Raw genomic sequence first — 10,876 nt, forward strand, 5'->3', positions numbered from 1 at the left:
AACATATTTTATTTGCTCTCATTTTCATGTTTTTCTGTATATTGATTACATAGTTTGAAAACTGAGTCAAATACATCCATACAGACATCATTCATAGTTGAACTCCTTGAAAAACTGGTAACTTCTAGGCTGGAAAATGTATTAAAATGCCTGTAATAATGGTGTTTCTGAGGGATCTTGGCAAATAAACTGCTGTATTTATGAAGAGAGAATGACTCTTCTGCCATGATAGTTTTGGGTTTAGTTTCACTAAGGGTATCAGTTGGATTTCAATCTGAAATACTCTGGAAGTCTAACTATTACTGTGTAACTCGGATGTTTTCCTTTGCCTACAAGCATCAGATGATTGATGATCTTAGAACTCCTATAATTTCTTTCTGGGCCAATTCATTCAGCTTTGTAACCTGAGTGTATTACTGAGTTTCTCTGTGGAAATCACTATTTATATTGCATTTTTATGATTTGTATCAGTGTGTGTAGCAAAGAAACTACTACAGCTCTTAAACTGAAGTACCTCCGCTATGGGCCAGGACTTACGATCTTGGCTTGTTTGAAAGATGGATGCCTGGTGAAATATCCATACATTTGTATTGATTTTTTTTGTTCTGTATATAGAAGGGTATTTATAATCTTGTATTAACAGAGTCATCACGAGAAATGCTTATTTCCTTCTTTAGAAGCCTGCTCAGCTATTTTTATATGAAATGTTGGTCTTCGCCTTAATTTTTTTCTTTTGTGAAGAGTTGTGCCATAGAGATCTTAACTTATCCACAGATAGTTTATGGAATTTGCTTTGACTCGTCTGTGGTCAATTACGTTGTCCTCAGATTGTTCTAAACCGTTTTCTCCTCCAAATGTGTCTCAAGGTTGTTTTGCTTTCTTAATTCCTTTTGTTAAGTTTGGAAGATACCTTTATATGCATGCTTCGGTAGATCAGGTTTTTTCCTCTGTAGTTTATTGGTTATAGTTTAGCAAAACCTTTCATTGAAAAGCAACAACAAAAAAAAAAAGTTGAAGTACTGCTTGTACAAATGTATCTAGAATGGCCCAAACGGTCAGAGCAAAGGGCTATTGAGCATTGGTAAATTTGTCTACTAGACTCAAGGATATTTTTCTACGTCTGTCAAGTTTGGGGCTATGGAGAAATGAAATAAAGGCTGACTAACTCCTTTTCCTACATGAAGTCCTCAGTTTCTGTATTCATTACTGCCTTGTCAAGACTCGGAACTGTTCACGGTATCGAGGATGGAGTTACCATCAGGGCTTAGTGCAGGCGCGTTCACATCCGACTTCCTTTGGTCTCCAATTTCCATTTTATCGAAAGGCAGTGGGAATTCCTGAAATGAAACCATTCTCCAGGTCTCCGGGCAGAACTTGGGAAGAGTCCATGCTTATGGAAGCAGAGTGCAAGGCAAACACAGCCAGGGCCTGGCTGCCGAGTCACTGCCTTGTGCTGGAGCCATTGGCCAACCAGTGCCTGGGCTTCATAAAGTCATTGTCTCCCAGGTGCTGCTCTCAGCAGCTTACACTGTGCTAGCAAAAGCAAGGCTGGGAAAGCAGCACAACCTCTGCTGTAGCATTGGGGCAACCTGTGAGGCCCTGCACTTCCTACAAGCATTCCTTGAAGTGGGTTGTTGGTTTGGAATAGAGCTGGGCCATGCTACTCAGGGAGGCAGTGCAGTGAGAGGCCTGTCCATGGGGATCTGGTGGGGAATGGCTGCTCCAGGAGACTGCTCATTGGGAATGTTTTAGTTTAATTACTGGTTTACAGAGAGGCTTTTCAGAGCTACACGTCTTGCAGCCCTCCATCCCAGAACACTTCTGCAATGCCCTCCCTTTCCATACCATGAATGTATGTATGATGAAAACAGCTCCCATTTAACATGAACAACAGCTCAGCCTAATTCAGGTGAACCATTGATGCTGCAGTGTTTTGTGGTGGTGTTTAAAGTTATTTCCAAGACAAATATGAGCTCTCTGCACTGTTAATCATGGTATCGGTTTGTAGCATCACCTAACTTGAAAGTCTCCAGACTTGGCCTCTAACTTCAGCTGGCAATCGCTCTCATGGGTTTGCCACATTGATGGAAACCTGTCAGTGCTAGTTACTGTTGGCTTTTGGAGCAATGAGTGAAATGAATGAGTGATGAAAATACAATAGCACATCTGTCCTGAAGAGCTGCACTGTGGTACCACGGCCCAGGGAAAGAGTACTTAAGACTAAGGAGAAGACAGAGGAAAAAGGAGAAACCCCTATGTAAAAGGGCTTTGGGACCAGACCCAGGCCACATTCAGGATGGGTTCCTGCTGGACGTGAGACAGGGATGTGTAAGCGAGGTTCAGCTGAACCAGTGTTATTTAGGGCTGCTTTTGTTCACAAGCGCTGGCAGATGGCAGTGTAGCTTCATCCGTATGCATCGTATGGGCACACGTGCGCTCACCTGGCTCTTTAAACCGCAGGTGTGCATGACCCGGATTGCTGATAGAACCCTCAGTGCTCTGAAGTCAGCTGAATTCACCCAAAACTTGGAGCCAAAAACACGCCCGGCTCCTGATTAATGGCGACAGAGGAGGGGGTTAAAAACCAGAGAGAGAAGCAGACAAAGGAAGAGCAGGTGAGTGACCCTGACGATGCAGTAAGGAACGGTGGGTGACTGAACTCGGGTTGAGGGGAAGCCCAACCCCGGCTGTAGCTGCATTGCCACCTCGTGGCGAAAACGCCAGGAATTGAGGGGAAAATGCCTTAAAATGTGCCCACATGAAAAATAAATGTCACAATACGGGATATGGCCCTTGGTGATGGGGACACGGGGATCAGACTGAACGGGCAGCCTTAGCTCTGCCCGTTCAGTTACGAAAATGACACTACTGTGTGTAAAGGGATAAAGACAGAAAGGTTTGATGCAGAGTTTGGAATCCTCAACCATGCTTTCAGATCTTCCTTTGGTTTTCAGTTTTCACAGGATCTACGGAAGCTGAAGCATGGCACTAAAAGAACCACATTGGTTGTGAGCTTGTTTGGGTGTTTTGTTAATGGAGTGCTGGACAGAACTAATAACTAAAGAGGGCTTTCAGGACAGTATCTGAGGAGTCTCCACACTGGGGCTTTTGCTCAGCCAACGAAGAAGAAGCAAGAATGCATCAGGTACACAAAACCTGCGGGATGTGTTTGAACCTGAGGGAAATCGTTCCCAGAAATCCAAATGAAACATCCAGGGACTTGCAGCCTTCCAGCCGTGCTGCGTTCTCTCCTGGCTGAACATGGTGTTTCTACGAGCGACACCTGTAAAAGAACCACTCACTGTCAGAAAGAAGGTACAATATTGTCTGCACTCATCGGAGGGATGCTGCCGAGGTGGATAAAGGGCTGAAAAACTCATGTTGGCTTCACCCAGAGGGAGTTGTTTCCACCAGGAAAGAGGCTGGAGCAGGGGAGCTGCTCTGGTAGAAGGTGATGCTGTGCGTGCCCCTCAGCCCTGATGCCAAATACTGCTCCAGGGGGTAAAACCCCTGCACACACCCTCATTTGTGCCTGCTGTGAAGGCAGGATGGCTGCACCGGGGCCTGCCACCCTCGGTGAGATCCCTGCTGGGGATGCAGGTCCATGGGACATTGCTCTGACATCGTGTTCTGCATGGTACCACAGGCTGATGGTCATAGCCTGGGTGTACCTTCTGGTTCAGTTTCCTCCTGGAGGAGTAGGTTCGGGGGTACCAAAGCTGCTCCATGAGATGAGATGAGGTGATGTTTGTGAGGCTGGGGCAGTCACTCCGTGCTCCTGCTGCAAAGGGTGAGGGGAAATGATGATGGAAGGGAAAAGAAACACAGAAAGCAGCTTTTTTTCTGGTTATTTACTTGCCATTGTTTGTGTTATTTTGCTGGGAAGGGGGGTTAAGGGGGCTCTGTTTGCCTGCTAGGGAGCTGTGAAATTTTCAGACTGTATGATTTTGTCTTAGGTTTTGGTTACTTTTCAGTGGAAATCAGGAAAAATCTTGGACTTCTGCTTAATGCAACATTTCCAGTTAATGGTGGTCTCTTACCTCCTTCCTCAGAAGGGTTTTGGGCGCAGCTGACCTCCCATGCAGCGAGGGGCAAGAGGAAAGAATCACACACTGACACTTGCTGGAGCCAGCCCTGCCTTTCGGTCTGCAAGGCCTGAAGAGCAAGACTGCAGTGTTGTTACTTGGGCATGAGGCCAGCGGTGTCATCTGCCTGCTCCCAAGGGAGCCAGCCTCGAGGGGGAACGGACGGGCCCTGTGAAAGCCCAGTCCCAGACACAAGCATTGCCTGTTCCCCGGAGGGATGCGCTGGATTTCATCTGTCGTGTCCATGGAATCACACCTCAGGTGATCTTCCTCCTCACCCTGCTGGTTCCTTGTTTCTCCCACATCACTGGGATCCCACATCACTCAGCAAACTCCTCCACCACGTGCACACATCTTGCAGGGAGCAGGTGTTTGCTGTTTGCTCAGTGTCTCTGCGTTCTCATGCCTCTGCCCTGCCTCACCAGCAGCCCCTTACCAGCAGTAGATGGTTTGCAGACAGGGAGCAGTACAAGGGCAGGGCTGTCTTGTGCCCCTCATAACCACAAACAAAGGTACCTGCATCCGAGAAGCAGAGTCCTTAGTGTTTGTGTGCCCAGTGGGAGCCTCTGCCAGGGCTGAGCCTCTCCCTGAGTTGGGGCTGGAACGGTACCTGGGAGTGGGGTGGAAACCCCAAGAGGAGAGATGGGGAAGTGGAGCTTGTGGGGAGCCTCCTCCCAGAATGGCTTCTTAATTTCAAATCAGAGGATGTTTCCTGTTTCATATAATCCTAGAATAGTTAGGGTTGGAAAGGACCTTAAGATCATCCAGTTCCAAACCCCCTGCCATGGGTAGGGACACCTCGCACTAAGCCATCTCACCCAAGGCTTCTTCCAACCTGGCCTTGAACACTGCCAGGGAGGGAGCATTCACAACCTCCCTGGGAAGCCCATTCCAGTGCCTCACCACCCTAACAGTAAAGAACTTCTTCCTTATATCCAATCTAAACTTCCCCTGTTCAAGTTTTAACCCATTATCCCTTGTCCTACCACTACAGTCCCTAATGAAGAGTCCATGCCCAGCATCCCTATAGGCTGCTATGAGGTCTCCATGCAGCCTTCTCTTCTCCAGGCTGAACAGCCTCAACTTTCTCAGCCTATCTTCATACAGGAGGTGCTCCAGCCCTTGATCATCCTCATGGCCTCCTCTGGACTTGTTCCAACAGTTCCATGTCCTTTTTATGTTGAGGACACCAGAACTGAACACAATGCTCCAAGTGAGGTCTCACGAGAGCAGAGTAGAGGGGCAGGATCACCTCCTTCGACCTGCTGGTCACGCTCCTTTTGATGCAGCCCAGGATACGGTTGCTTTCTGGGCTGCAAGCACACACTGAAGCCGGCTCATGTTCATTTTCTCCTGGAGCAGCACCCCCAAGTCCTTCTCCTCAGGGCTGCTCTGAATCTCTTCTCTCCCCAGCCTGTAGCTGTGTCTGGGATTGCTCCCACCCAGGTGTAGGACCTTGCACTTGGCATGGTTAAACTTCATGAGGTTGGCATCAGCCCACCTCACAAGCGTGTCAAGGTCCCTCTGGATGGCATTCCTTCCCTCCAGCGTATCAACCGAACCACACAGCTTGGTGTCATCAGCAAACTTGCTGAGGGCGCACTCAATCCCACTGTCCATGTCAGCGACAAAGATGTTGAACAAGACCGGTCCCAACACCGATCCCTGAGGGACACCACTCGTTACTGGTCTCCAGCTGGACATTGAGCCATTGACCACAACTCTTTGTGTGCAGCCATCCAGCCAGTTCTTTATCCACCGAGTGGTCCATCCATCAAATTGATGTCTCTCCAATTTAGAGACAAGGATGTCGTGTGGGACAGTGTCAAACGCTTTGCACAAGTCCAGGTAGATGAAGATAAGTTTGTTTCAGAACAGCCAATGCCCTGTTTGAAAACTTTGTCTCTGGTTTGAGGCTCGCAAAGCGGAGCAGTCTTAGATTCACAGCATCCCAGACTGGTTTGGGTTGAAGGGACCTTAAAGCTCATCCAGCTCCAACTCCCCTGCCACAGACAGGGACACCCTTCATTAGAGCAGGTTGCTCCAAGCCCTGTCCAACATGGCCAACAGCTTGTCTGAAGAGAGGACAGCAGGTGGTGGTAACTGTGTCTCCCATGGACTTGTCTCATCATCCCAAGTGACCACAAGACCCAGGCTGTGGCTGTGTAACAGCGGCTTCTTCCCCTCAGTATCTCACAGGTGATGGTGTGCAAGGTTCTCCCCAGGAGCATCTTTCCTCCCCCTGCCTGGGGTGCTGTTTCCAGGCAGCCCTGGGTGCAGATGAGTCACCAGCCCCTTGCCTGGAGCAGCAGCAGCAACCAGGGCTCCTGCCTGGGGCAGGCAGGAGATGAGAGTAAGGCCAGTGGGGAAGAAGATGATGAAGACTGAAAGGAAATGGGATATAGAACAAGTAAGTGAAAGTGGGGAAATGGAAGAGAGCAAAAGACGAGAAAGCCTGTATTTAATATTCTGTTAATACTTTCACTCTAATAGTTGCAAACCCATTGCAATCAAAATCCCTTAGACCTTATTTCCAATAATAGTAAGTAAATGGCTCACTGTGATCTGAGCTATAAACAGATTTTATGAATTCTGCCAGAAATTTAATATTGAATTATTTCTTTATGCCCACATGTCTTTCCTGGGTTTCTTAATTCTGCCAAATATTTAGCTCAGCAATCTCTCCTCTCAGCAACCCACACGCTCCCAGCCATATAATCCCATTTTTGAACCATTATTTAAGATTTCAGCATTTTTACAGAGCTGGCCAAAGAAGCAAAACTGATCTGAGAGCAATAAAACAAATGAACACATTCAGGTCCTGTTTGTGGATCAGGTTATTTGCTCTCACATGCAATCTGGGCTGCCAAGCAGCAGGGATTGAACCTAACTGTGTAAACCTGAGTGAGCCCTGGCCCCTGTTCCCCCAGCTGGTACTGACCCTCAACACAGGGTCCTTATTTTAACCCTTTGTTGGGCAAATCTCCTCCGAGCGTGCCTTTTGCCTCCTCACTGAGGTCAGGACCACGAGAAAAGGATTGATACCTCTCTGCATGCTCCATGATCACACTTCAGAAATATATGATTTTCTGAGTTTCATTTCTTTAAAGCATTGCTTCATCCAATATTTCTTCTTCTAGAACCCGGAGTGCTTGGCTGAAATTGTCATTTCTTGCCATCTTTGTGGGGCTCTGAGATCACTCCAAGCCTGCTATGATCAAGAAACAGGATGCGCACACATCACGATTTTCAGAGTATGTGTCTCTTATTGTCTGACTGACACATAGAAAACAGTGAGAAAATAAGCCTTGTTCAACCACCAGCTAGTGAAAAGCCGCAGTTTTGTGCAAACATTCATAATGAAGAGCCATATCACCTTTGTAGATTGTGTTTCAACTCTTTTCCTCCCTTTCAGCTAAAGAAGCTAAGACAACAGATACTAAACCCTTCACTGTAGCTGCTTGCTCCGTGCCCCAGGGCGTCCTGCCATAGTGTAGGGAGCAGGAGTGGCTGGGGCTGATGGAGTTGTTTCCCCAGGACAGAGATGGGGACAGGGAGAGGGATGGGGACATGGCTGGCTGCTCGCTGCTCCCACGCTGAAGCGATGTGTTGATTCACTCTGTAATTGATTTGGGCAACTCGAGGCAATCGGTTTCCAAGATACCACATCCTTCAGATAGCTAAAAACTCGTAACTCTGGCAGTATATTATATTTAAATGTCGATGTATAATGTGTGTGTATATATATACACACACACTCATAGGTCTCTGTGTGACTTGAGACTGCACAGACAGGCAGGGAAGCGTGTGTAGCTGTTGCATCTCAGCCGAAGAGGCTGCGAGCGGTTGGTTCAGTGGGTGGCCCCTCTCTGAGTCACTGTGAATCAATGTCTCAGCATGGCCTTAGAGGTGCCCGTTGGCTCTGCTGCACTGGGGTGTTCAATGGGGCTTCAGTTAACATCCTGACCATATGCAGTTATTAAAGAGCCATTTCAGGTCTTTATTCCAAACGCAGGGGCAGTGACCAGTTCCAGCTCGACAAGTACATTTTGTTTGCTGTTTCTGTGGTCTTTATCATCATCTCCCCACCTCCATGCTGCTGAGGGCTGCCACGTTTCACATGGGGAACACTGCCTTTCAGCAGTGAATGCTTGGCTTCCTATATGAAGGAGATTTCTCAGCAAGAGAGAGGAAACTGCTGTGAGGTCCCTTTGGCTTTCCAACATCAAGCAGGAATGTTTAAATATTGGTTAAATTGGTTGAATATGACGAGTCCCTGGAGCTGCACACACAGCTTTGTGAGCTACTTTATGATGCATGAAGAGAAAACTCAGGTACATAGAGGAAGAGGGGAAAGCTCTGAAGCAAGCAGGAGTGGAGGGGATATCCGGGGAAGTGGATGGGGAGAGGGACACACGAGTGACCCTGTCTTGGACTGGCTCTGCATTCACATTGCAGTGCTGAGCAGGAACGAGGGGAAGTGCCCCAAAAGGCAGAGCTCCCAAACTCCCTGCTTTGGGCTTCAAGAGCAAGAACAATGTCTGTTTAAACCCTGAGTTTTGCCTTGTTCTGAGGCCAAGGCAAGGTGTAAAATATGTTAAGAATGGAGATAAAACAAAGGCTTGGATTTGTGTTCTCCCAGGTTTGTGACTATCATGATTTGGATTTGAATTCGAAGTCGGGATCCGTGATCACCTAAATCCTCCTTTCATCCATCTCTTGGGCGTAGGTAGGAGAAGCCCACCACAGAGGAGCTGTAAGGGAATAGAACCAAAATACCTTGGAACTACAGGAGGTAAAGATGGATTAAACTGATCGACAAAACGTGAGTACATGGCCATCATGGAGAAAGATGAGCCTGTAAGCAAGGACAACCCTGTGAGAGAGGGTCACAAACGCAGCACATGCCAGAGACAGACACACAGCTCTTGGGGGAGAAAGGAATAATGGCAGGGAACTGTCATAGCCTCCTTGTTGGGGTGTGAGGGGGGCTGATGCCTGTGGATCAGATCAGAAGCAGGGTTGGAGGAGCCACCTGAAGACGAGCATGTCACCCGGGATGGCTCCGGTTCAGTCTGGTGTGGGTTCAGCAGGAACAGGCTCCTCAGTGCGAGCCCTGGTGTGTGTGCTGCACGCCATGCTGACGGTGCTGCCTGTAGGTGTATCAGTGGGATGAAATGACGGTTGGTTTTTGGCTCAATAAGGGAAAAGAAAATGAAACTCAACCTTTCCTTTTGGTTGGTTTGGTTGGTTACAGCCTCACTGTGAGCTACATACTGTGGAATTTTCATTGACACAAAAAAGCAGCAATTTATAAGCAGAAATTAAAATACAATCCATTAGAAAAATGTCTCCTGCTCAAGGGGTTTTAAAGGCTGTTTTTACCCTTACCTTGTAATAATATTGAGTTACTTATTGTTTTTCCTACCTTCCCCTAAAATTTTTAGGATATAACAAATAGTTTTTCTATGAAGTATTTCTTAGGTCAAGGAAAGAGATTGCGACCAGGTTCAACTCACGCTGTGGAGTAAACAATCATTCCAGCTTTCTCGAGCCAGGATGTGACCTGGTGAGTCATTTACAATATAACTGTAGGCTTATGAGTGTGTGTTTTGTATCTGTAGTAAGAGGAGGGGGTTTTACTCCTAAGGGGCTATTGCAAGAAGCATCTGGCATTGGTGCTGTGCTGTGGCAGTGCGTAGAAAAGCCGACCTCTTCCAGCACAGCCCTGGCTGGAGCAGACCTTTCTCAGTGCTGTTTCTGAGGGGTTTCTGAATGTGCTGCCTGTGGATGTGATGTGTCAGAATAACCCACGTGTGCGAGTGGCGCTCCCCGAGGAGCATGAATGTCTCTGGAAACCTGAAGGGTGACGCAAAGAAGTTTTCCCATCTCTCGGTGAAACGGATGCCAGGTGAAAGATGGGACAGTCTGGAGGCAACGCAGTCGGTTCTGTAGCTCTGGGGGAGATCAGTCATTTCCAGCAGACTTGAGAGGAACGTAAAACCCAAACTGAGAATCCCTGCACCCTGTGGAGATAAAACAGAAGGAAGATGGTTTTACATAGAGGGTAAAAACAAAGAAGGAGCCTGGGGATGTGTTACAGCTGATCAACCTGCTTGTCATTTTTGGGGGGGGGGGGGGGGCTAAGGATCCCCATAAATGCTCAAACCATGATTTCCAGCTCAAAAACATTTTGAGGGAGGAAGGGCTGAGGTCCTCGGGGTGTGTGCTGATAGAAAACAGCCCAGTACATGTGAATATTTCAATAATGTTGAAGTGGAATGCATAAGCAGCTGTTTTGTCAGGTGCTTCCTAAAATGAACCACCAACCTGTGCAGATCCATCAGCCACTGTTCAGGCCATGCTTTGGTAAGGAGCTGTTTTGTTGGGCTCAGCAGCCACAGTACTTTTTGTAGGTGAGCTCTTATTTCCTTCCAACTGCATAGAGTATAATGAAATGTGGGTGTCACTTTGACATGCCAATAGCATTAGAAAGGCACTTCCAGAGTCTCGAAACAACCCTGGGAGAAGGCGGAACTGTGGGGTGGAAGTTAAACAAACAAGCACACAAACATGGAATGACAATTCCATTTCCCCTGAGGTTTCCGCAGCTACCGGTGGGTAAGGCAGAGCCACCAGTGCAACATGAGGGGAGCCAGAAGGAAACGCTGGGCACTCAGTGTGATGTTTTATGGAGGAGAAATCATTTATAAAGCAAATACGTGGGGCAAAATGTTCTCCCATGCAGAAGAGATAATACAACACGTTTACCTGACTAAAACCATACCAAA

Source organism: Neopsephotus bourkii, unplaced genomic scaffold, assembly GCF_033783945.1.
Source record: "Neopsephotus bourkii isolate Nb327-2 ecotype Australia unplaced genomic scaffold, CSIRO-AGI_Nbou_v1 NB_1067, whole genome shotgun sequence".
NCBI lineage: Eukaryota > Metazoa > Chordata > Aves > Psittaciformes > Psittacidae > Neopsephotus > Neopsephotus bourkii.